This window comes from Poecilia reticulata, chromosome 5, assembly GCF_904066995.2.
Source record: "Poecilia reticulata chromosome 5, P_reticulata-male-v2, whole genome shotgun sequence".
NCBI classification, from domain to species: Eukaryota; Metazoa; Chordata; class Actinopteri; order Cyprinodontiformes; family Poeciliidae; genus Poecilia; species Poecilia reticulata.
In genome coordinates this window covers 27,242,639-27,270,383 of record NC_088834.1, presented here as the reverse complement: position 1 = coordinate 27,270,383, position 27,745 = coordinate 27,242,639, and the positions used below count along the sequence as shown (strand labels likewise).

Sequence of the window (27,745 nt, the reverse complement as noted above, 5' to 3'; positions counted from 1 at the left end):
AACTTAAGAGGCTAGGCCCATATATAGTAAGCAATGCAGACCACAAACATGCACTTAAAACCAGATTTCTTATTGTACTTTGTTGGAGCAGAGAGAGAGAGAGAGTTATTTTGGAGGGAGAAACAAAGTTTTTTGAGCAAGTCGCACACATCCAAACCCAACGTAGCGTCAGGAGCACAAAGAGGAGAGGCCCGCATCCATTTCCATACCCAATACCGGACGATAGCATAACATGCTAAAGTCTAAGCTGTTCAAACAGGCAAACAGCCTCTGAATAAACAGGTGAAGAGAAGGGGGGAAAAAAACTGGACTGGTGGTAACTAAGTATGTCTATTTGCCTGCGTGTCATTTAGCCGTGAATTAAAAAGAGGCCTTTTATGCTTCTGTTTAGCTCTCTGTGTGAACAGATGAGTGAGTCCTTGTTTTTAGTGGACACAAACACCGTAAATGTAACACCTATTTACACAGTCCCACACACACAAATCCCAGCTGATCCTCCAAAACACAGCTCTCCTCCTCACTCCTGGTGCCTTTTCCAGTTATGGCAGCCATCTCAGACGCTACATGAGTACAGGTTTTGACTAAATGGTTGTTGAAACATCTCGACAGGCTTGCCCCCTTAACCCTCAACTCCGTCTCGTCTCTCTCAGCGTCGAGGCACGGGGCGCTCGACGGGACGCCGCGGGGAAAAACAGCTGACGGTCCCTGGAATGCTGTCGAACGCATGAGGTTAACTGGGCTTTAACCTCGGCACCGTGGGAGGGGAGCACCACTGGAACGCGGAGCAGACCTCTGACCAAGCTGTCGTCAAGAGATTACACGAGCGGATCAAGGGTTCTCTGCTCGGCAGCATGAGCGCCGCCAGGCTGATTTGGGATTTATAAACTATCACCTGATTTTTACATCAGGGTGTTTGCGGGATTATATGAAGCAGTCATCCAAACAAACACTTTAAAACCCCAATCCTTCTCATCTGTTTGAGCCAAACACTTAAAAGTGGCAGGAGAAAGTGTTGGAACCCTCTTTTGTTTTTGCTTTTTTTTTTTCTTATCGTCCCTAAATGTTTCAGATCGTCAATTTGATTTAATCATTGGACAAAAACATTGGAGTGCTGGGATGAAGTTATCCAAACAAAATCTGTTTAATTTGGTTTATTTTTAGTATCTTGCCAAACTTCAATAGAACCTCTCTGACAAGATGAAGTAGGCAAAAATGTTTTATGCCCTCAATTTAAGAAATTCAAGCAAAAATGAGAAGCCAATGTCAATATCAGTCTATTAAAAGTTACAAAGACGTTTCTGCAGCTTTGGGGCACAGCCGCAGAAATAGCCATCACAAACTTCAGCGAAAGCCATTATTTACGAATGGAGAACACATGGAACAATAGGGAACCTCCACAGGCGTGGCCAATCTTCCAAAATTACTGCAAGAGCTCAGCATCGACTCGCACAGACTCGGCAGACTTCGCTTCCTTCGTTAACATCGGCGCTCAGGATTAAACAATGAAGAACAAGACGAAGCGAGGAGTTCCGGCGTGAACGTTGAAGGCCTTTCTCACATCTGGTGGAAAACATTTGATCCCTTTTAGAAGAATAATCTGTGAATACAAATGTGACTTTTTGGAAAGTGAGTGTTGTGCTACATTTATAGTCTGAAACCAACACGGCTTCTCAGAGTTAAAAACATTGCATGGACAGTCAAACATGGTCTGTTGCGCTCACATTTTGAACAGTCAGAGATTGCTTGCAAAATTGTATTTTAGACCATTCACAATAAAGTTTTCCCAGATGATTTTTGTGTTTTACCCTCTTTGTTGCAGTGACATTCACGGGGAGAGTGAGAGTGCACTGGCTGCAGCAGCTTCGTGTCGGTCTGTGTCATGTACTGAGTTGTATGATATTCAAAGTAAAACAGTAGTTATGAAGAAGAAAAACAACATTTTCTAAAAGTAACTGTCCATACCAAAAAATGTTATGAGTTAAATTATCAAAGAGTGGTATCAAAACAGAGTAAATAAACTAAGGTTAGCCTAGATTAAAGTAGCTTTCCAAACAGTTTATCCTCTGTCGGTGCGGCATATTGAGGCTCTCCTGCAGCTAGACGTAATTTGATCTTATTAACTTTAAGTACTGGACTGGGACTGACGGAGGAGGTGAAGAGATTTGCCTCTCGTGTTTAAATCATTGGTAAATGATCACACAGCAGATTGTACCCATCACTCTCTTTATCTTTTCTGCATTTCTGTGAACTTTCATCGGTCAGTTTCTTCTCCGTCGCACGTCCTTGGTTTCATTTGAGCTTTTTGATATCTGAAAAAAAGAGCCAAAAGCAAAATAAAGCACGGAGAATAAATCACATTTATCCAGTGCTGTTGCAATTTATCTCCCCGCAGCTTGTAAAACTGTCTGAAAATCTTCACAATGTCCCAACCTGCGGCATGATCTCGCTTCCCTTTTTACTTTTTTATTTCTTGTATAAATCGGGACACACAAAGTAACATTTTAACCAAGGAAACAGCACTTTGGGAGCAGGCCGTTTGTGTATATAAAATGATTTTTGTTCCACGTTTGCTCCACAGGTTGCCGTTTTGCCCTTTCAGTACAGTTGGTCCAGTGAGGTAATTAGCACCCAAAATACCTGCTTCCAGTAGTGAGAGTGTAGAGCAAATTACGGCTTCTTGCTTTGGTCTAAGGTATTTTGGTTCCTCAGAGAAGGGTCAGTACTGAATGCAAACACCAATATATGTTAAAGCCAGCAGAAGCAGCAGTAATAATAATTTAATCGTTTAAATAACAATTAGTTTAACTCTTTCCTTCCATGCATCCTTCATCCTCATTGTCACTCTGGCTCATTCTGGGCTATTTGAAGGAAGTCTTAGGCCAAAAGAGATTTGGAGTTGTAGTTTTTCCTTTTTAAACGTTGCATTTTGCAGGTTACTCAAACATCTATAAGGTCCATCTTCTCACCGTTGTCTATCTTTCCTCTCTCTGTTTTAACCTCTATGCTCTCTCAGTCTGACCAAAGTAATTACCACTCTGCGACGAAACAAAAGCTAAACAGAAAACATTAGCTGGGAAAGGTACTATAGAAATATTACTTCCTTGCAAGACGTCACCCACGATGAGCAGAGCCCAAAATCACAAACCATATCAATACCTGTTTCTCATTCTGCTGTCAGTTCTATTTACTGCATAACAGAGATCATGCATCAGTTCTGAAAACAACAAAACACTTAAAGAGAGCCCTGTTGCCCAGAAGCCAAAGAGGAAAAAGGCCCTTGAAACTGATGTTCCAACAAGGCAACAACCCCAAGCACACCAGTAATTAAGATGCTTCCTGGTTCCACACCAACAAGATTAACCTTGTGGAGTAGCCGGCATGATGCCCAGACTTTAACCTTAGATGTTCTCAGCAAAACACAAGAAAAGGAGAGCAGTCATAGAATCCAATCTAGCAGTCCTGCGTTGGAATACCTTAACGTTGGCCGCCTCCACGCAAAATAGATGTGCAGCAAGTCTCAGAAACAGCGGCGATGGAACTAAATGTTTGGACTCACAGGAATGCAACATGTTTAATAAATGTCTCATTTTTACAGTAAATGTTGGAGTTATTTTGTCTGTAGTCTAATATCAGATTTCAATCACTGTAAAAAAGGTGATGCTGTTGGTGTTCCTCAGGGTTCTACATTTGGTCCATTGATTTTTACTTACCTGTTATTGACCTTGGGAAGTTTAACCTCCTCATGTTACTTTATCAGTTATTGTTGCATATTAACACTCAAACCGATGCAATTATTGGGATCTCTGCCTGATTATATGCTTACAACTCAACCCTGATCACATCGTCTGCATTTTCCTTCCTAGTTCTAGAGAGAGAGATCCACATCCAAGTGTTACAGTTTCAAGTAAACGATTGTCAACAGAAAAAAAATAGTTTTGTGCAGCAGTAGATTCACAAATAGAATTGGATTTGATTAAATTAATACACAAAAAGGAACTCAAATAAATGGCATAATTTTTTTTCCATGTCAATTATTGTACAATTTTCTACAAATAGTAGAAAAACTCTAAAAGCAAAAACATACAAATAAAAAGTCAAGGTCATAGCATTACTGCAACATTTTAGCATTACATATTTTTCTTAACAAGATCAAGTTTTAAGATATTTCACCAATTTATATAACGTTGCAGGGTTTTTCTCCCTACTCTATTGAATAATTTCATTGACCAAGATGAAATTATCCATGAGCGCTATAACCAGAGGGGTCTGTAAATTCCCCTATGCAAAACATTTTTTAAATGCAGTCAGCATTCTCCTAACACTCAGAGTAATGTACCAACAGAGTTGAGGAGCATCAGATTTTACAAACAATTTTCAAAAACAGTGTACAAGATGCAGACTGACTGTCTGGCATCTTGTTTTGAACTAAATTCAGTTTTCTAGTTTTGTTTTATTCAGTCGACATGCCGGGGGCTGTGCACGGAAATGTGCATTTGTGGCTAAATCTGGCACCTTGACACGATGAGCGAAACTCCTCGACATAATTAATGTGCACTTCCCTTTTATAAATGACTACATAAAATAATGTTTCCTATGAATCTGCATACATGGATATAACATGGTTATTATAAGAAGTTTAATCAATTTTTAAAAAATAATTACTTTATTTAAAACAAAACTGCACGACTTAATGTGATTCGGTGCTGCAGGAAACTTGGCTTGTATATTTCTGAATAAGAATCTAGCTGTCGATGGAGCTCTGTCAACATAAAAACATCAACCAAGTTTCCTAACAGATATCAAGATATTTGTACTATATCTTTTTCTTATTCTGTATTTTTGTGTGCATTTAATAACTTTTATATAATATGCACTTTTTTCTTTTTAATTTTGTAACTATATATGCTTTACTATTATTATTAGCAGTAGTATCTCTTTTTTTCTGAAAGAAACTTATTAAGTTGTCTGTATTACACTGCAACATGTTGTATTTACATGAATTTCACCTGGAGGTACTATAGATGAGAACTAGCCTTTATGGCTAACTCTGGCATATCATGCGACATGCATTATCCCTTTTGAAATAAACAAAAAGTAGCAACAACTCAGCCACTTTAACTCGAGAACAGTTTCTAAAATGGACAATTGCAAAAAACAAAGAAAAAAAAAGGGATTCACAAACCGTTTTTCCAACAAACTGGATTTTGCTCCACAAGGGGGCCACCTACACCGTGTGAGATCCTCTCAGGGGCCACAAGACAGATAGGCGTCTCTCTGTCTATGAGTGTATTTACTTGAGTGTCAGCTAGCATGCATGCATGAGCAATCCTGAGTGAGGGCTAGGGAGGAGAGGCGGAGGAGGGTGAGGGCGCTGGAGACAAGGCAGTCAGTCAGACGGCCCTGGGCTCCCCCCAGTTAATTAGTAGCAGGGCCTGGACACAAACAGGCCAGCAGCGGGTCGCTTGGCTAGCCGTCGTCATGTGAAACGGCTGTAGGGGGGAACATCTCCCCGACGCTGCAGATAGAGCCGTTCAAAGAGCTTATCTGAGGCCGTCTGGCCTCGCCTTATCTGATCTGACCTCCGGCTCACATGCCTCCCGTTGGGCCGCATTTCATCCGGGAGCCGCGTGCACGTCCGTCTGAAGGTGTGCATGCGTGCTGGAATCTGGTTATAAAGTTAAACGCTTGACTTGGATGTCAACCAGGCCACAGTGAGGTCACCACCGGCCGTAACACAGTTAAATAAGTGAAGGTGGGGGCGGGGGCGGCGGAGTCGGAGGGGTGCAGTTCAGTTCAAATCAGCCACATGTAATCTTACTGCTACAGTGAAAGCTGAAATCGTTTAAGCGTACATTTGTGCTCTGATTTATGAAGTGAATTATGGGAATGCTACGCAGGCGATCTCTGTGGCCCGAGCTGGAGTGTGTTTCCGTTTAAGTGTGTTAAGAGGACAGCTCAGCAGGTAAAACCTGGTCGCTGGAGTCCACAGAGAGCGTGCAGACGTGAAAAAGGCCCGCAGTAATGAAGCTGCAGGAGGTGAAAAAGAAAAATGGCTTTCAATTGTTTGTTTGCACAACTAGTTTGGGCGCTTCGCTCTCCAGTCAATGTGGTAAACAGCCAGTAGAGTGGCAATATTTCCAGTCTCGGAGCACCCGCTTGTCCTGCAGGTGATCGTTTATGTTTCATTATATGCTAACGAGCCGCGTTGCATCTTTCAAACGAGCAATTACGTCCCCCGCTCCGCGCGTCCCTCTCTCCGGCTGGCACCGGCCGGCCGCCTGTGGCCAGGCACCCACAATTCAGACACAATTTAGCTACAATGCCGCAGTAATTGTTGTTGCCCACTGTCTCCCCCTGTCTCACCCCCCCACCCCCATCCAGGGGTGAGCCCTCGCTTCCCGAAACACAAACACATGCAGATACAGATGCACAGAATCACACACATTAGCACACAATGTTGACACAGCTTCAGCAGGGACAACCCCTCCACCTCCCACCCCCCAACCCCATGACAACCCCCCTCCGCCTCCTCCATCTTTGCCTTCTTGATCCCTCATCCCTCTACACACACACACACACACGCACACACACACACGCACGCACGCACACACACACACAGCAGTGTTGTTTGGTGGAGATCAGAAGCCCAGCTCAGAGGCCCCACACCTGGGCATGTTTGCGGAGGAAGCGGGCCCTGGGCGGGCTGCGCTCCATGCGCCTGTCGACTGGCTCCACCAAGTCTGGCCAGCTGTGCTCCTGGCCTGGCCTCGCGCTGTGGGGGCTGTGCAGCTGGGAAAGGCATGTTTCCCAAAAGAGGAGAAAAAAAAAAAAAGGACAGAGAGGGGAGGAGGGAGGACACAGAGAGGAGGGAGAAAAATGAGAGAAAGAGAGAGAGAAAAGAGTTTAGGTTATTTTGAGCTCATTACACATTCATCTCCGGTTCCTCTCAAGCATCTCCTTTTATATGAAATTCTCAGATAAGCCACTCAGTACCTTTGGAAGTGTTGGGTTTGATTGTTATAGTTTTCTTAAACCACCTTTAGATGATTTGAGATTTAAACAGAAAAACACACACCATGGAATAATTCAATCAGAATCCCGTTATAATTCCCGGATAAGTGATTTATTTTGAGTTATTTTGACTTCCAAGATGGACTCCCGCAAATCAAAAGTCTGACACGAGCAATTTCTCAACCTTTCACGCCTTTCTAAGGAGCTACACGTATAAATTTATGTGTCGTTTGAATGTGTCAAACAACTTAATAGCAAGAGTTTTGCTAACTGTAGCTCTTTTATTTTTAAGTATTGGAATAACTGTTTGCTTTGCGATGGGTGTGTTTGTCTTTTACGCTTGATAATTTATTTTAGCTCCCCTTTTAGTTTTTAAAGTGATATGGACTACTTTTTGTCTGGACAGAAAGACTTCTATTTGCCATTTTCTTTCGCAAATAATCAGGCGAGTTGTACATGCGCTAAATTCTGTCGAGACAGGCCCCGACCGCCTTGTAAAGATTAGACACGTGTGCCAGGAAACAATGAAGGAACTGGAATTGCTGGTAGCATGTAATTCATTATAAATTCAAATATTAAGTATTCTCGGGAAACCGTCCTCAGATGAACACACTCTGTACTTTTACCAGAAGACCAGGAGTCCGACAGACAGGTCAGAAACGAAGCTGTGGAAAAGTCTGAGGCTTTATTTAGGTTATAAAACAATATCCCATAGCTCTTCAATCCGTCTTCTGAAAACAGAAATACTACAACACAATGGGCCAAATAAACCTAAAACTTCATCGTGTTATTCTGTGGTATTTCAATGAAAGTGACGGTAAAAACTTATTTTCAATCCTTTTTAAGGAATTGTAGCCCCACCAACACAGATCTCCATCTGGAAATAGGTTACTTCAGGACACAAGTGACTTTAAAATAAAAAAAAAAGTGTGATTCTTATCACAGAGACCCGATTTCAAAACAATAATTTAAAACGTCAAATTTCTTCCTTCATGTTTGAGCATTTTGGTAAAAATGTTAACAGTTACTTGATTGTGCAGTGAAACACACACTACTGCCTCTTTAAGGTAATTATTGTCACAAAATGTTACCCATTCTCATGACCTGGATGGACTTTATGTCACATTATATGTTTTTGACTTTTATCACATTATTCATGCAACTTTAAAATGATAATATGTAGCAAAATCAGAAACTGAGGACTTTGCTGTTTGCGAGTCTGCTTCATGCAGCCTTCAACCACAACTTTTAGCACTCTTAGCACACTGACATGATCAATATGTGTAAAAACAGAGCTGCATGGGATCCTTCGGACATGTTTGGCGCCAGTTGTCCGGCTTAGCTATTTATTGCCCCTGGCAGGTCGATCCCTAAAAGAACCTCAAATGTGGGGCAGCAGCTGGACAAAAATACCCATTAGTCCGTTACACACACCTGGAGCTGTGTGAACCTGACTGGGTTCCTGCTGGACCCATGTGGGAGCAGCAGCTCTCCATTTTTCAGTTTGGCCTCTGTGGCAATGGATGCTGCTCAAAGCAACTTTTTTTTTTTTTCACCAGCACACCTGTTCCTATTGGCTGGTCCTGATGCCCCCCGCCACCCCCCCTCCGGGGGCCTCGTGCCTCACTGGGACAAGTCGTACCAAACATGATGTTTCTAAGTGGCACGCACTGGCACTTTTGTTCTCTTTCTGGCTACAAGTTAGCGATGTTGCATCACAAGTGGTGATAGCATTACTGGCAGGTGCTGTGTAGCAAGTTCAGACAGAGAGGCATCTACCACCATATTCTCTCCTCTGCTATCAGTCCTTCTGCTCATTATCCAGTCCTGTATCGGCTCACCCTCTGGATCGTCCTGTCTATACCCAGCACTGTTGTCGGGTTCGGTGTGCCGTTTAGAGCCAGGCTGCCGGTATCGCCCGGGCCCACACCCCTACTGCATTCCACTACTGTCAGCCAGAGGGGAGGGCAAGGTGAACATCAGTCCTTACAGATGATACGCCCTTGTGCAATATTCCAGTTTATTTTATCCTAACCAGCAGGTATGGACTGTGGTGTAATAAAGCTGTATGACGAATAGCTTATTTCATTGTAAGGTTGCCCTAAACAGGTCTGGACTCTGAGAATGCACTGAGTCACCAAATCCAAGGCGTAGACCTAAATTTAATTGAAAATCAATTGGATTTAGGTTTGGACCTTAATTCATCATTTTTTCCTCTGGACAAAAAAAAGGTGCCCTTCTGAATTTTTTTTATGTTGTTTTGTTATACAATATTTTACATTGCAGTATTTCTGGATTATAGTACCAATGCTGGGCATTGTTGGAATTTTGCTCAACAAGTTCTTTTAACAAATCAATCGTGAAAACTTAATAAAAAAAACATCATAAACAGATAGTATAGTCAATAGTTGTTAAAACAATAACAGACATAGCATTTTGTCAAGTGGCATCATTGAAATCATCACTACACATCAAATATGTTGGTCATTTTTCTGTATGCTATGGTTCAAAAGCAACTCTTAAAAAGTTTTTTTTAGCTTTGATTTAAAAGTACTCGGTGTTTCGGCTGTTTTGCAGTTTTCTGGAAGTTTGTTCCATATTTGTAGTAGAAACTGAAAGCTGCTTCTCCATGTTTGGTTCTGGTTCTCTGAACGATTCTCATTTCTTTCAGGCTTGTTTATAAATTTGTGGATTTGAAATGGCAACTTTTATTGTATAGACTCTATTGTGGCTCTGCTGCTCTGCTGCTCTGCTGCGCTGCCGGCTTGATTGGTAGAGTGTTGAACATTATTAAATATCAGAGATGTTCCGAAAATATCTGTACACGAAGCTACATTTGCGTTGGTGTGTCACTCCAAAATGTCAGTAAAACAAAATACTTTGTTTGTAGCTGCGACTGGACAGAAAATGCAAAAACGTGAAGCCACGTAGTCGAACACGGGCTCCGTTTCTCAGGTTTGCTTTGCATCACGTCAAAACAAACTTGCTGCACAACAGCAGAGAAAATGGAAAAACAGTACAGAGGTGGAGGGGAGACCTCTGGGGACGTAGAAAATGAGGCAAAAAAAAAAATCCTGACAAAAGCAGAAAGTTGAGAATTATCTCCCCAGCTGTCTGTGCATCAGGAAGTCTCTCCCAGAGAGTCAACTCTGGCCGGCTTGATCACAGAGGCAGCGCAGGAAGTCCAACAAAAAAGGAAAGGAAGTGAGCACCAGGTCCAGGAAGTGCATTTTTTTTTCCTTTTCTTTTTTTGCAGTTTCGGCTCCACGAAGTCTGGACCCCGAGGGGAGGGAAAGAGGGGAGGAGGATGGGAGGCAGCCCAGCTGAACGCCAGAGTGTGAGAGAGGAGGAAAAGAGGAGGAAAAAAGGCAGAGGCAGATTAGGGCGTAGTGACGGCAGTGACAGCTGTCTCTGCGCCGCCAGCTGTGTGTCATTTGCTGAGCGCTTATAAAAACGAGCTTGGCACCAGGAGAGTGATGTTCCTGATGCCGTGGCGCCAGGCTCTCCGCTTCAAATGACACTGGGTGCCACCGCCGACTTCCTCTCAGCCTACACACATACGCATGTACACAAATAAGAGAGCACACACACAGAGAGAAAAGGGAAAAAAAACAAAGCGTTTGCCTCAGCACAAGTAAAATGCAGGCTTTGCATTTGTTTGCGAGAGTTAAATTTCCAGCCTCTTCTTCTGCAACAGAAAACCGAAATGTGTTCCCACAAAGCGTCTAATTACACAATGCAGCCATTCAGCAGCATCACGGCTAACGCCGAGTACGTCAGGACAAACAGATTAGTGGCTCCAGCAACAACATCCCCACCAGCGTCCTGCTCCCACACACACACACACACACACACACACATGCACGCACACCTGTGTTCACACATTTCCCAGACTTAGCCCAGTGTTTTGCATGTAAATAGAGTGTGTCACTGTGCTGAGGAGGTGCTAACTTCCTCTCTGCTCTGCACCTGGACCAACTGCTCATCTACATGAGAGGAGGCCAGCGAAAGATGGAGAACATCAGAGGCGTTAGAGGAGGGGCTAATTGGAGGCGCAGCTAATCGACGCATGCTGCAGAATTTAAAAGTCCAACATTTTATTCAGTAGTAGGGGGCTTTCTTCTCTGGCTCACGCGCAAAAAATAAAAAAATAAAAAATAACAACCTGAATTCTCTGTGTACCAAGATGATGTGACATATTCAAATATTTGTAATTTTGGGCCTTATCAAGATCCTGAAATTTCTCAAAGGGTCGCTTTTGAACAAATGTATCGATAAAAGCTGATTAAACTGTTAAAATATTCATACATAGCTGTGTCTGTATTCCATACTTGAAGCTAAATAATACTGAACATATTTTCACGTTGACGTATGTGTTCCTGTAGAGACCACAGGGCCTCGAGTTTGACACGTGACATACATTGTCTTGAAACGCTATTAACATCCTATGATTTTATTTTTTTTCTACTTTTTTTTAAAGCTGCAACAACACACTTCCCTGTAGCATACCAGGATTTCATGTGAAAAACCAGGTCAAAGAAGCAGAAATAAACGGATTGTTCTAAAATAACGATAATATCGATACCAAGCCGATACCGGTACCAGGTCGAGACGATAAGATCGATCCTTTAGTTTCAGATTTGTTTTATTTCTGTATTGTCGTTTTTCAACTCTGCCTCAAAAAAAGATTTTGTTTCAAATTGTACATTTTTGTACTTTATTTGGGAAAAAATGCACACAAATCATGTTAGTGTGTTATTTTTTTTAGACATCTACAGACTTTATATAAATTCTGTTGGAGATCTAGGCAAAATAATTGAAAAGGTAAAAACACAAAAACACCTTAAGGTCATATGTTTGATGACACGTTGGACTCAAAAAGTATCAGTATCAGTATTGGTATCGGTACAACGATACGGGCCCTGTATATACCTGGAATCAAATCGTTAGCAAAACGTGCAGCATAGCACACCTCTACAAAGAAGCACCTAAGTGCAAAGCTGGAAAAAATAGTTAATGGTTTAACCAATTACCTTCAGAAGCCACTAATTTTGAAAATTAGAGTCAAACTGGGTAATTTAATCTAAGTCCAACAAAGACCAAGGAACGCAGCAGAAAGGTCATGGAGAGAGAGATGTTAAAAGAAGAGTGAGGTTATCAAACAATGTCCCAGCGTTTGACTGAGCTCTGCTCAAACCATCATCTGAAAAAACGTAAAGGATATGGCCGAACCGCCGCAAGCATGATCTATCCTCAGGACAGAAGCCGAGTGCTCTACAAACATGGAGCCTTAACAATAAAAAGCAGTAAAAAGAAAACAGAAAGCTACAAAATGCTCACATTGCAGTTTGCCATAAGTAATGGAGCGGACACAGCAAACGTGAAAGAAGTCCGATGAGACCAAAACGTAAATTTTTTTACACACCTATAAGCAAAGTGCTACTTGTGAGAAAGTAACACTAAAGATTAGGCATGTCTTTAACGGTTATTTTAGTAATCAAGTATGCTATTGATTCCATCCATCCATTTTCTTATACCCTTGTCCCTAGTGGGGTCGGGAGATGCTGGTACCTATGTCCAGCTAATGTTCCAGGTAAGAGGCGGGGTTCACCCTGGACAGGTTGCCAGTCTGTCACAGGGCAACACAGAGGCACACAGGACAAACAACCATGCACACACACATTCACAATTTGGAGAGGTACCTGGAGAAAACTCACACATGCACAGGGAGAACATGCAAACTCCGTGCAGAAAGACCGGGGCCAGGAATCGAACCCAGAACCTTCTGGCTGCAAGGCAACAGCTCTACCAACTGCGCCACTGTGCAGCCCATTCTATTGATTACTCTGAGTAATTGAATAAAAATTTGATAAAATAAATTGTTGGTAAATTCTACCATGACAGTAATGTTATTGTTGGATATCAACTCAAATTTTCATATTTGAGCATCCCCAACAATAACTTTCCTGTAGTTTAGAAAACTAACCAGTAATAATAACAGTTAACCCGGACAAAAATTATACAAAATTCTGAAACTGTATTCAATTTAATAATAAAGAGGTAGGGTCACAAAAACACTTAAAAAAATGTCTATACTCCAGTTTTTAGCTTAAGTATTCGTCTTCAGTCGATTTAATAGGTGAACACTCATTCTGTCCAGTCTGCTATGGTCCATATGAACGACTGGATTTGGTTCCTTCGTCACACACAGAAACGTCTAACCGGTTATGTATCGTCATGTTTGTTGAGACCGGGATGGTGGTACATTTATTTTCCGGTTCATTCGTAAAGCTACACTAACGTTAAGCATCAACTACAGAACAGCCGCCCGCCGTGTTCAGCCTATCGGCTCACCTGTATAAATACTCCCACCGCGCTCTTCACCGCCACCAGGCAGCGGCTCCAGAGGAGAAAGGCTGCTGTACTCTAGACTTCCTGCCAGTCAATTTAAGGATGATTACAGGTTCCCCAGTAACCCGGACATTATCATCAATGAAATCTCCCCCAGACCGAACTTGAAAATTGGACGTTATGCTGCTAGCACTTACGTAGCTTAGGCGGAAGTGAGAGCGTTGCACAACACAAATAATCACCCGGCTGGAACACGGTGTGCTAAATAATAAAACATAATTTAACGAAGCTTCAAGGCAGGTAATTTTCGTTAAGGAATTTTAATAATCAAGGTACTCGAATCACTGGAGGAATCGTTAAAGCCCTACTACAGATCAGCCTGAACGCAGCGTCCCCATGGTGGAATATGGCGGTGGTAGCATTTTGCTGATGGGATGATTTCATTCAGCAGCTACAGGGAAGATGGAGGGAGATCCTGTAATAAAACCTGCTAGAAGCTGATTCAACTAGTAGTTGTGGCTGTTATTTGACAGACCTAAAATAATGGAGCGGGTCTGAATACCTGGAGAGCCAGTCAGTCATTAAAACCAACTTCTTTAGTGCAAAGACCAAAAGTCAGGACAACGGAAATATAACAAAAGGACAACGTGGAAACCTAAAATGATTATGTCAAAGTTTTTAGGATTGTGACAGTAAGTGTGTAAGGCTCTGCTTGGTTCACCTGTGAGCCAGCCCTGAAACCACATCTGAATGTTTTTCCTTTATGATTTATAGGAAAATCCTTTTTCTTCTTACAAAAAGTCACGATACCAAATGATACGAGAGTCTCCGCAAACACGGATAAGCCCAAGTCATCACGTCTCTGTGCAGCCAGAGCGTCGTGCTGTTATCTGTGTGTCCTCTACGCCTAATCAGTGGCAAACGATAAAGCCAAACACACGTTCTGCGTTTGTTATCGGAGGCTATCGAGCCCCGCGCTATCCTGCCACGAACCCAGCAAGGCCACGATCTGCTCCTTCCCTCCGCCGCTCGTCACACAGGGCCTGATGGCGTCCTGGAGTCAGCACGGGACGCGCAGTCACAACACCGGGCTTGGAGTCTTCCCAACAGACATAATTCAGCACAGCTTTGAAAGCAAACGGCTGATAATATAAAAAAAGAAACTGCTGGGAAAAGGGGAATGTTCACTGCTCTATATTTGGTCATTTCTCTCGGCTCTAGATGACTTCACCAAAGTTTTTTTTTTGTGTGTGTGTGTTGTTTCAGTCTCACTTTCAGTAAACTCTGTGATCACCTTGCCTTTTTTGCGTTCCGCGGGCTTTTCAGCCGGAGCACAAAGAGAGGGGAGCGGGGCGTTAGTAGCGCACGAAAAAAAAAAAAAAGAAAAAAAAGGCCTCCAGCTTTGGCTTCTTAAAGAAAGCAGAGGTTTAGCTCTTTCACTTCCACGCCATTGTTATGCTAAGGCACAGCTTGGGAATAAGAGTGAGCCATTAGCATCTGAAGAAGAGCCAACATCTGAGGGAAACATGTCTTTAAGGCCCCGCAAAGAATGGACTCAATGCTGCCTCTCCTTCTCATTTTCTCATTCTCTCGCTCCATCACTTGTTCCACAACTCAGCTCTCATCCCCGGCCTTTCGACGGCCCATTCTTCTTTCCGTCCTCTCCTCCGCCGGCTCTTTTGGCGCCGACAGAGGGGGTGGATAAGGGACGTTCGTGTGTGCAAGGGCGGGTGGAGAGGCAGATTAAGACCTGGGGAAAATGGCCCTTTATAGATACTAAACATCGCTAAATCAAAATGGTTAATTCATCACAGATTTATAGAGGCGGGAAAGATCTGCTGGAACATTCGGAGTGCATCGGGGAAAATCGGTACTTGAGTGCAACTGGTGACAAAAAGAAACCAGTCTGACGGTTTATAAAACGGACGCAAAGTTTTGACAAAAAGATGAGTCATTTAAAAAAAACAAAAACATTTTTTGTAAGCGAAGGTGGAAATTTACAGCAAGGAGCAGACGTTTGTTTCCTGCTGTCGGCAGTACTCACTAAGATACCCAGCTGCTGTCATGTCTCATCATGTTGTCATGATGAGTAATATTAAGTAAATCACTTGTTGCACTTTCAGTTTCTCGGTTGCATGTTGAAATGGGACAAATGTCCACAGTTTGGCTTGTTGATGCCTTATAACACGTGTGTCAAACTCAAGGCCCGGGGGCCAGATCTGGCCCGCCACAGCTTTTGATGAGGCCCTGTAGGCTCCAAAATACATCCATAATTTTCTCCACAAATTTGAATTGACCCCGAATGAAAATGAGTGCACCTGTACTCCTGCATCAACCCATAAAAGATATACCCACAGCATGATTCTGCCACCACCATGTTTCACTGAGGAGGCGGTGTGTTCAGGGTGATGTGCAGCGTTAATTTTCCGTGACATAACGTTTTGCACGTGAGCCAAAAAAGTTTGCAGTTATCTGATCAGAGCGCCTTGTTCCACATGTTTACTGCGTGCTCTACATGGCTTCTGGCAATATCTTTCCTTCGTTCTCTGCTTCTTTCTTCGAGTCTATATGTGTAGGTTTCTGCAGGTCTATGCTCCTTATTCTTGTTTTTTAAAAAAATAGTCAAGTAGTGTGCTGCTTCACCAGTCCAGACAAACAAAACCCAAAATGGTTCCAATGCATTAAAAGCCCCAATTTAATACGACGTGCTGCAAACCTTCGACTGGAGCTGTAAACTCGTGTAATCTCATGCTAAACTGTAATTCAAAGCAGATTTGAGAGAGCAGACGTTCTGTATTACCTATGAGGGGGAAGCGCAGATATGGATGAGTCCAGATCTGCTATCAGATCAGCTTAACAAAGTCAGTGTCAAGGCTTGTTTTGCAAAGAACTGCAATCATATTTTACCTACAGCATGCACTGGAATCTTTTCAGACTGTACTGGGCTCATTGTCCAGAAACAGTCCAAGCAAAACAAAGATTCATTGATTGGAATGTCATGGAGGGAAACCTATCAAACCTCTTCGATTGGTCAGATTTACTTCAGACATGAAAAAATTCAGGCTTGTTCTTACGATAACGGAATCTCACATCGTTTCGTATCATCACGTATTAATTCAATGAAAAATAAATTCAAATCTGAGTTCCTTCAATTCTGAAACTGGACCTGCTCAGAGTTGCTTTTAAACCACAATAAATACAACTTTGACCAACATATTTGATGTGTGTTGATTTTAGTGAAGGCAATTGACAAAAAGTAATGTTTGCCACAGGTTTCTCAATTGTTTTCATGACTTCTTACTCTTGTGTTTTTATGCCGCAAAGCACTTTGAACTGCCTTGTTCCTAAAATGTGCTACACAGACAAACTTGATTGATTGATTGATATAAGATACCCTATTCTTAAGTTCACTGCTGTGGAGTGTCTTCAAAAGAAGTTATGTTTTGCGGAAGACGTCTCAGGTGAACGAAGCCTTACCTGTCAGACAATAATGTCACCCTTATAAAGGAATATGGCATCATAATAGCCACCGAGTGCTAAAGCGGTTTCTTTTTCTCAGCTGATCTGAGCCACTCATTGTTGTGGGCCGGTTTAAGGCTTAAGCACTAAGCTGCTGCTTAGGGCCTCCAAGCCAGCAGAAGACCCACAAGAGCAGTTGATTTGTTTGAGAAGAAGAAGAAGAAGCTCGATCTGGGAATGATGTCAGACCTGAATGGTTTCTTGTGGAAATCAGACAAACAATATGAAGTTGCTCTTTGCTGCGGTACTAGCTACAATCAGCAACACAGCATGATAATGCGTCACAGGGACAAACAGAGGTTGTGTAGAGTAGTAGGGTTTTTTCACACTGATAGTGCAATAGACTTGGTTTGATTTTGGACCAAAATTGCAAGATTTTGTTACGTTTTCAGCTGGTGTGGTTAGCTTTCAAACTGTATTGTGTGACACGATCCAAACCCTTCGAAAAGCCTGTGGTGGCGCAGCACACAGAACCCATAGAGGAAATGACACAACAAATTCCTGACCTCAACTTCCTTCTTCACAAAATGCAAACAAAAGTGGAGAGGCGTCGGATTTTAGCGGTTGTAGGATTTGTTGTTTGTCTTTGGTAGAAGATCATGAGCCATTTTTGCAGCTAGCGCTAGGTTCGCGTGTTTGTTTTGGTTGTATTCACCCAAAATCCACTTCCAGTTTTTGGAGCACAATCCGAACCACTTCCATATATGAATGCATTCAAACCGTATCAGAGTTCACTTCAGCCAAATCAAGACCCAGGTTTTTAGGCAGACCAGAGTCCGCATCAGGGTTTGATTGCTAATTCACACCTCCCCAAACAAACTAGAGTTTGATTAAAGTGAACTAAACGGGGCTGGTGTGAATGCAAGAATGAGTGTTAACTAATGGTTTATGCTGGCAGCTTTACTTTTCTATAACTGGCGGCCAAGTTGGAGACTAAATTTGGATTTGCCACCAACTTTCCCAGTCACAATCCTAACTTTAGGGGGCATTCTTGTTGTTTTCTCCACAGGGAGTTTGTAAAATCTGTGTAAAAACACATTCATCCAGCTATCTTCTTAGATGTTTGATCTTGCAGGTTGTGAAGTTGGTCTCTACCTCCAGGGGTCGTTGGGTGGGAGGCGGGATACAGCTTGGACAAGACGCCGGTCCATCACCAGGCAACGCAGAGACCCACAGGACAAATAACAATGCACACACACACACCCATACCTAAGGGCAGTTTAGAGGCCTCTTAACCTAAAGGTTGGACTGTGGGAAGAAGTCAGGCATGCACAGAAAGAAAAACCCCAGGCTGGGATTCAAAGCCAGTATCTTCTTGTTGTACAACATTCTACACCATAATGTTTTTTTTTCTTTTTTTGTATGGATGGTTTTGGAGAATCAATCTGTCTCCAAATATGCTATGTGCAAAAACACCCAGAGGGTGGATTTTGGCTTTTATCTAATGATCTTCTTATATTTCACTGACTTGTCCTGATCTTCTGCTTCAGCTTTAACACACTTTTTCTTCAACAGTGGAGTCTTGTGCAGTGAGTGTTAACCTCCCTGCCAGCATACCTAGGTGGGCCCCATATGGGGAAAAGAAGGGCAGACCAGATGGGTCCCATATGGGTTTGTCCGCGGGTTCCACGGTGGCCCCACATGGGTTTGCCCATGTAAGGCCACAGCCCACATGGGGCCTACATGGTGGTGGCCCACATGGGTTTGCATATTTAGGGCCCATGTAGGGCCCATGTAGGCTGTGGCCCTACATGGGCACATGGGTTTGTCCATGTAAAAAATTATTTCTAATATTTCTAATATTTTTACTGCCCACGTAGGCTGTGGCCCTACATGGGCCAACCCCACATGGGCAAACCCCACATGGGTTTGCCCATGTAGGGCCACAGCCTACGTGGGCAGTAAAAATATTAGAAATATATATATTTTTTTGCAAAGAATATCAAAGTGTTCAATACTTATTTCCCCCCCAGCATGGTAAAAGTTCTAAGTAAACATGCAGCTAATTTTGCTTAGATTATGCGATCAGAAAATATGAACTCTGGATTTGCTGTGTTTGTCCCGCAGGGGCCACGGTTGGTCAGAGGGGGTGGCTTTGTACACACACACGCACACCCCTCTGAGTGGGATCCTAAAGATGTTAACAAAAACAAATCCTAGATAGAGAAATTCTGTATCCATGAACATAAAATCAAACTTCTTTGCTCACAGGAATCGGGGGGCTGATACCAAGAAACGCTGAGTCACTTGAGTTTGTCAGGATGAGAGATTTCTGTTCTTCCCCCAGCTGGCTGCTGACACGTCACAGCGCAGCGGTTCGCAGAGAGATATCAACAATGCCATCACCCGCAGCGCTGCGGAGCCAACTGTGTGATAAACACACGAGTCTGTACCGGGGTTCTCTGCCTCAGTGAAAATACTGAGCCGTTCGGGGAACAGGAGTATGACTAAGTCATGCACCTGCCTCTCCGTCAGGAGAACAGCAGCAGCAATCTGACAGGAGGAAAAGAGGGTGAGAGGTCTGTGTGATGAAAAAAAAATTAAAAAAAGGAATTTCCAAGGACGGGGGAAGATGTTGTGAAATCATATTGCGCATGTGGCCAGCACAGCTGCAGAGGGAGTGAATCGCTCCATGTGTAACAGCATGAATCACTCAGAGTTCCTCAGAAGTCAGATCACACTTTCAGTTCTCTCTCTCACACACACACACACACACACACACACACACACACACACACACACACACACACACACACACACACACACACACACACACACACATCTTCCTCCTTCACTCCACTCCCCGCCCTCTGTTTTTCATACCTCACCTTCCCAGTCGCAGGTGCAAGCGGTGAAGTAAGCGCACCAGAATTGGCCACATGTGCAGCATCCCCACACACATAGCAACACACCTCGGCGATCACAATGAACAATGCCAGAGCCATCCAGAGTCTCCTCGTCAGCATGAGGTCATGTGGCGTTTTTTATTTTTTTAAACACACATCGCTCACACACTTCCTCTTCTTGGTCCTGTTGCTGCTGCGCAGGTGGGCCGCCTGCTGCATTCCAGCTCAGTTGTTAAGTGACATCTCCTCTGCAGAAGTGTCCTCATCCTCAGCCAGGAAAAGCCTCATGACTCATCGAGTTCCTTACCTGATGCGTGGATCCTGTTTAGGGTTTCCGAAACGCTGCCCTGAAGAATGCCTTACCGCCTCACTGAAGGCCAGGCAAAGCCAAGAAATGTGATTGTTCGGCGAGTAGAAATGTGACATTGTCCCAAAAGAAGCGATCAGATTCTGAGATGATTGCTAACGCAAGTTGCAAATTATCTTGTGGAAGTGGACTTTTTGTCTAGTTGCTAATGGAAACAAAACTGAGTGCACACCTTTGTTGTTTTTGCACAATACAGGGTTAATTCCCTTCGCAGATATGCACTGAGTTGGCCTAACAGAACAGAAAAAAGGTCTTCGGAATGTGGGAGGGGGGCAGTATGATTGCAAACATTTATCACATTAAAATATGTTGCATGTTGTGTTTGTAATGTGACAAAATATGGAAAAGTTAAATAAATACTGCTACAAGGCGGCATGGTCTGATGCAAAACATGACAAATGGGACTTAAAGAAAGCGTTGAGCATGTTTTGCCACTGACATTGGATCTGTCTAACATCTGAACGCTCACTGAAATTTTAGAGTTGCAACAAAACAAACGTAAATGGATGAATTTTGCGAGTTTCGTTTGTGATTGAGCAATAACGACGGTGATTCAGAGTTAAATTCCATTTCAGTCAAAAAAAAAAACACACCACTACAACCTGTGATGGCATGTGGAAAGAAGAAGCCGGAAAGGGCGTTGACGTCTTTATCTGTCAAAACCCAGGCCTTCTGATGCAAACGTGACAGCTTTCAAATTGAGTCTCTAATGGTAATTAAATAGCTAAATCCACCCAGAGTTGGGCGCGCAGAATGGCGTTGCCCTTCAGGGCAGCAGTGTCACCCCCGCCGTCCCCGAGGACCGGTGGGCGCTGCTCTGTGTGGTCCACTCTCACCCCCTTCATGTCTTCCTCCCCCCGAGAGCAGAGTGAGGCTCCTTCATCTCCTTGATATCAGAAGGGCTGGAATGGAGAGAGAGAGAGATAGAGAGGGAGAGAGAGGGAGCTGAAGGAAAGGGTGGGGGTCCCTGGGTGGAGAGCCGAGGTCTCCGTAGTTGCCAAGCGAACAGCATATGGGCAGCTCGCTGGTGTTACTGGGGCCCCAGGGCAGTTCCCAGAATTCACATGATAATGAAGCCTGGGGCCATTCATGGCGCTGGCCTAAAGCTGGGGCTAAGAGCTTTTGATAGCCCCCAGCAGCCTGTAGGCCTGCCCACCCTGGGCCCAGCCAGCTTTCCTGCCAGGCACAAACCACCTGTTTGATTTTCCCAGGGTCCTGCCACTGTGGAGGGAGAGAGGAGAAAGAGGGACGGAGAGGGGGGACAGCAAAGGAATGTCTCCCTCTTACTTTGTCGCTGAGTGTGTACTTCCCATTCACTTCCTCTTTATAATCCCAAAGCCCGGCCCTCACGTGCACACACACACATGGATGAGACGTGTCCAGCCTAGATGCACACACCCACGCTGACCCACGCACAGGCTCTTATGCCCTTTGTTTAAAAAAATAAATAAAAAATCCAAGAAGCAAGAAGAATGAGGTTTAAAAGTAGGGCACCTTCTGCCGCATCAAAGATTCACACAAGCAGATTCCTGGCAGAGAGCTCTCTGCAAGAAAAAGAAGCAGGACCCTTGTCTTAACGGTGCGTTCGTCTACCGGACGTGGGAACCAGAGGAGGATTGTCTCTGGGCAGCCGAAAGGAGACTGGCAGTATATGGGAGGGGGCAGGAGGGATGCCAGACCAAAGCTAGAGGGGGTTTGAGAAGCCGATGTACTGATGGGTGGGAACAAGGATAAGGGATGAAGCTTATGGAGCTCGCAGGGGAGGTCAACGTACAGTATGTTTACAGGAAGGACGCATTCCTTTGCCGTGAGAATGGCTGCTTGATGCTTAGCAAACAACACAGGGACAGACAGGACAGATGGCCTGCAGCGACAGTACAGGAGAACAATAGTTCTGTCATTGAGGTGGGAAGATAGGGGGGGGAGTTTACGCTAGTAGAATTTGGCTACGAGGCACAGAAAAATGGCATTTGCATGTAAAATGCCGGCTGAATGTGAGCTTTCTTCCCTGCAAAGATTGTCCGCCAGGACATTTCCTGTTGCGAAGTCACGTGACGGGATCAACAGTAGCCAAGCACACACTCACAGGTGCGCAGGTGCGATGTCGTGTGCTCTGCAGCCACTTCCAGTTCCCAGTGCAAAAAAGGCGGGGCAGCGTTCCTACAGTTTAACCTGAAATGCTGCCTTGCTGGGGGCTAAACACCTGCGCTGCGCTGACAGGGTTTCAGAGAATGGATTGGGTGGGAGGCACAAGTTAGCTGCCTGCACCTTTACCTGAAAAGGGTTTCTGGTTACCGTAGTGCCCGGTACAAGCTGCTGCTCTTTTGCAAACAATCCAGGTCAGGTGTATGGGGAGCATAGGCATAGAAAAACATTACAATAACCTTCTCCTGTGACAAGAACGCACACACCTACACCTGTTGCACCTGCGCCGCCTTATGTGGGAAGCCTGAAAAGATTCCCACACCCAAGTAAATTCACTTCCTCCACGGCTTTGACAAACAGAAACAACAAACAGTGGGGGAGGGGGGAGGAGAAGGAGAGGAGCTGGAGGACGCTCCGACCACAGCTGGGTCAGCAATGGGCTGTTGAGGTGGGACTCAGGCGTCAAGAGCGTCGGGAGAAAGAAACAAAAAACTCCCGGAGGCCCAAATAACTTGATTATACCAGCACCACAATCAAAACAAAAGTGGCAGCCCCAATCTGTTCACTGTCAATGGCGGCTCTCATTTGTCAAGCCCATCCAAGAGGTTGGTTCTCAGGCAACTCGCACAAAGCCCGGTGACAAACAGGAGGACTCTCCTTTTTACCCCTGCCTGCCACCGGGAAGCCCATCTGAAGTATTAATCTTTTGGTGGAGGAGTGGAGGAGAGGGCTCAGCCTGGCCGGGCCATTGTCCCCAAGGCCTGGGCCCTCTGAATGGGGCTTTGTCAGCTCACCAGCTGCCACTGTCCACGCTCCATCTATGGACTTTGGCTCCCATGTCCCCCTGGCCGTGCTGACTGGACGCCTCTGTGCAGCTGTGGGGATGTGCGAATGTGTGTGTGTGTGTGATGGGATGGAGAGAGAGAGAGAGGTCAGGTGACGAGCCATTTGTCTCACAACACACAGGGGAAACACACAAATATGTGGCTTAACGCGGGGCCTTACTTGTCATTTCAAAGCAGGCCGTTCAGGTTGCCAAGGAGTTTGAAGGACAACAGCATGAATGCCCATTTTTGAGTTCGGCGTCATCCGGTAAAGAAATCGCATGTGCAAAGGAATTCTCCAAAGACTGTTGGTTGAACTTACTCACTCGGTGGTTCTGGAATTTGTGACAACAACAAAAAATCTGGTTACCTGTGCTGCACAGGAGTAAAACAAAACAACACAAAGCAACAAAACCCCCGCAAGATTTGCATCCCTAATTATGCCCATCTAGTCTAACAATCATGCTGGAGGAGGAAATTAGAAATGGTGCGAGAACAGAAGAGCCTATTTATTTGTTCCCCATCTTCCTCTTACAGCAGGGGGGCAGCTGGCCAACAGCAATCAGCTCTGTCCCCCATAGGCATCCTCTGGCTACCAGCTGGGAACAGCTGGCCTCCCCTTCTGCTACCAGCACAACCAGGCCCCGCTGGAAGCCCTGCAAAGGAGAGGGCCTCATAGGCATGTGACAAACAAGCAACATTCACTCAAAGACAGGCCATGCTAACGAATAAGGCTCATTAGGCTTCATTTACAGTTCCCATAGAGGCGCGCCAATTGTTGGGTCCGAGAGGTGAGGTAGAGTCAGTGGTTTCCTGGGGACAGCGGTGCACCTCTCCAGGTTTACGCTCCAGCTTCCCTGTCGGCATCACCGCAAAACCCGCAGCGACTCCTCTGCCGGACCAGAGCGTGACGTCGATGGCAAACTGTTGCTATGTTTAAACAACCCGGTGGAGGGGGTGAGGTGGGATTGTTAAATAGCTGCTAGTTGTGCAGGGGGTGATGACCGCTGAACGGAAACAAGGCTCTGGCGTTATTAGATTTGCAACAAGCCGTAACACTGTCACCCATTGTGTCTCCCTCCACTCTCCTCCTCCTCTCCCCGAGCCCCCCGAGCACAGCGAGAAACTTGCAAGTCTTCCCTGAACACCCCTCCCTTTCCCCCCCACCTCCATCTAGCACACACATGCACGTAAACATGCACACTCAACCCCCCACACCCAAACTAAAGCTCTCTCTCCAGGCAATTGCCACTGGAGTGGAAAGTATTCCAGAGCACAATGCCCGTGCTCTCAATGGGTGCTTTAGCATGCCACCAGTGCGCTGTCACCAACAGATGGGGAGCTAATTAGAAGCCATTAAAGGGCTTTGATAGTGTGTGTGGGAACCAGGCGGAGGGCGATGGCCACAGGGACGTAAAGGAGGGGAGAGGTTTGGGTCCAGAAGACGAGGGAACAAGCTGGCCAAGGACGAACGGCGGAGGACACCTGTGGGGTTCAAGGATCCCTGCAAAGTTCCGGCGGGCGTCAGCTATCAGATGGTAGATAGCGGCCTTGTAACCTACGCCTGGCTCTCAGGAAAGGGCATGCATCCACCCGCCAAATCTGCCTGTCTGAACACAGGGAAAACACCCAACAGGCGGCAGCGAGGCTCCAGTCGGTCTGCCCTGCCGATGACACATCTCTAAACCAGGACTCCCACAGGAAGTGAGTCCTAACCACTGGTCCTCAGTCATTACAGGTCCTCCGGCTGCCCATGCAGCGACCAGGCCAGGCCAGGCCAGGCCAGGAATCCCACACACACACACGCACACACAGTACACCCACTGCAGCTTTACAAACATCCACGAACTTCCTGCACTTGTGCCTGCTGCTGATGCGTATCAAATGTCGCCACTCAATCATCATTCAGATGGTGACACTGCCGTGTGTTGTATCTGACACCACGCTCACCCCTCCCCGCCCCGTTTGAGCCTCTCTGCACACACACACACACACACCTGCGCACAGGTGTGATCATTATCGAGCAAACAGGAAGAGCCTGACTGGGAACTGGAAACTAATCCCACAGCTGCGAGGAGATGACCTATGCTCAGGAGCGCGTTAGTGAAAATTGTTGAAAACTTCTCCTCTCATAATCAAATTCTTCCCCAGAGCTCATCTCAAAAGGTATAATCCGTCGAAGAAAAGGGTTTATTCAAGCGCTTTGCTCACTTTCATGTTTCAGGAAGCGCTCGGAGTACTACACATTGTTCTCACAGCAATAAAAACCAGCAGCAAAAGTGTCAAGGCATTGCTGGAATGTCCTATTTCCTATGAGTAAATTCCTGCACCGACGTGGCTTCCTGTAGGCCGCTTTTTGTTGATCTTCACTCGCTGCAGCGATAAAGAGGGCGTGTCGGCTAATGCGCTTCCCCCTCCAACAAATACAATTTACTCCAGAGAAATGCTACCGGGAAGGAGTTTTAAATATAACCAAGACACACAGTGTGATGTAACAGAGTACAAGTGTTGCCTTTCTGCTGCTTGATGGATGTGCGATGTCGCAACAGCCCCTTCGCACAAACAGTAGCCTGTCGCGGCGGCAGAGCACCGAGCGATAATCAGCTCACATGTAAGGGGTCCGCAGGGAAATGAATCCAGTGTCTGGGAGAGGGGCACTGACATTCTGTCAGCTAAAATCAGGAGCTAATATGTTTCACTTTTCATTCCCCTCCTCTGCCTCTCTCTCTGTCTTCTCTCTCTCTCTCTCGCTCTCTCTCTCCCCTTGCCTTGATGTGCTGTAAACAGGCTAAAAAGGGCCCAGCTGTGTGGAGTTATTGTTGGTGTCAGTAGGAAGTGCTGATAGCTTTTGCAGCTGAACAAAAGCTGGATGAGGGGAGTGGAGGGGCGCTCCAGACACTGTGGCTCCAGCCTAGATTCTCTCCCACAATCCCTGCACCGCACTCCCATTGTTCTGCCCACCCGGCCCTTCCCTCCGCCCTGTCAGCTGCGACCTGGGACAGAGGGCAAAAAGAGGCAGAGAGAGAGAAAAAGAAAGGGAGAGGGAGACAGGGCAAAAAAAAAAAGTTTTCAGAAAAGTTGTTACAAGCTACTGGGACAACTCGAAGAAATATCTAGTGGTTGTTAACTTTGTTACACTTGGTATTCTGCAACAATTTTGCAGATGACAGAATTACATTTAAAGCTCTGCGTAAGACAGCTTTGCATGCTACATTTGCTGAATCAGACATAATCCAAAAAAAAGAAAAAGAAAAAAAAGAAAGTATATTTGCCTGTGTTGGAGTGTAATAGGAGGTTTTATTCCGTCATTATTTGAGTAACATTTCCAGCATTAGTGTCACTAAGCCTGATTTATTAAATATGCTTATCTCTGTCATTTTTTTTTTCTTATAACGCGACATGCATGACTTACTTTATGAAAACTGACAGCACAGAACGAAGGGAAAATCCTGCGGTGGCAGAGGTGCCAACGTACCTCAAAACACATTCTAACAAAGGACATAATTACTTACAAGTGTATAATTCTGACACCCATTAAATCCTACTGGGTATTTATCTTAAAGCACAATGCTGGCTTTAACTGCAGCGGACAGGAGTTGGGTCATTTTAACAGAATATTGGGTCAGACGCTGGGCTTTTGGGGTTAGAGTAGAGACCAAGTGGAGCCTGGTCGTTCTTCACAGGCTGCCATTTTAAACTATACAACAACCTCATGAGACTAACACAGGGTAAGAGAGAGAAAAAAAAAAGAAGTAACATCATAAAATTATGTCTTATGTGCTGTTGATGTTAGTGAGATGTGTCAATAAAACGAGTTTGTTCACCTAAGCTAACATTAGCCTTTCACCTACTAAGTAGTTAGCGCAAGTTAGTGCTATGTGTTGAACTATCAAACTTTGGCCAGAGTTGGTCACGCACACACACAATAACATTTTACAGTGTTATGAACTAAAGTAGGGTTATTTTAACACAATAGCTTTTAGAGTGCCGGCTTTAGCTTTACAGAGTGTATTTAAAATCAGCAGGATCTCTTTAATTCAGAAACATAATCTGTAATATGTCATGTGTTTCATTACGGTTTTGCTGTAATGTTTGCTCAGAAGGAGATAAGAATGAAACTTGGGTCAGCGGTTAAGCATAAAACTTATTTTTGTGTTGCTGAAACTAAATTTTTGTACACAGCTTTATCTGAAATCTGAAAAAGGCAAGCCTCTGTGTAAGTCTTGCTTTTTCCGTCTGTGCTATGCTAGCTCTGTGCGTACGCAGAACTTTGTGTTGAGCTTATAAAGCTCTGCAGAAATAAAGCTGAAAATTCCAGCAGTTGAAATAAAATGCATGCTTTGAGCCTTTATAGCAACCACAGGGACATAAAGCAGTGAAAGTGGGCTGTCTGCAGGAATGCTGCACTTATTCCCTGTTAAAACAGCATAATGACGAGCCTTCCTCCTTTGTTGCCCCGCTGTTAACCGGCTGACAGCGCTTTGCTCCGCAGGTGCGCTGGGCGGTAATCTCATCCCGCTGCTTTAAGGTGATAAATGGAGGAGAGAGAGAGAAAAGAGAGAAAGAGAGAGAGAAAAAAAAGGCTCCTGAGCCGGTTTGTTCTCATGGCTGCTGCTCCTCCACGCAGGTGAATGGAGGAGTTGCAGAGCGCGAGCCCTCTTGTTTAAAATCTCCATGGAGAC

At 44.7% G+C, this 27,745-nt stretch overlaps 1 long non-coding RNA gene across 3 annotated transcripts; it reads right to left on the bottom strand.

Moving 5' to 3' along the window:
* Positions 1-1,155: 1,155 nt before the first annotated feature.
* On the bottom strand, positions 1,156-26,934 carry LOC103465573 (uncharacterized). Of its 3 annotated transcripts, XR_001776583.2 has the most exons (4): positions 23,245-26,934; positions 23,034-23,114; positions 6,667-6,789; positions 1,156-2,309 (listed from the first exon to the last, which is right to left on the bottom strand). It is a non-coding gene; the product is annotated as an uncharacterized LOC103465573 (long non-coding RNA). The 3 variants fall into 3 exon arrangements; XR_533816.3 differs by lacking the exon at positions 1,156-2,309 and having other exon boundaries at positions 6,537-6,789; XR_014087648.1 differs by lacking the exons at positions 1,156-2,309; positions 6,667-6,789 and having other exon boundaries at positions 19,828-23,114.
* Positions 26,935-27,745: the final 811 nt, after the last annotated feature.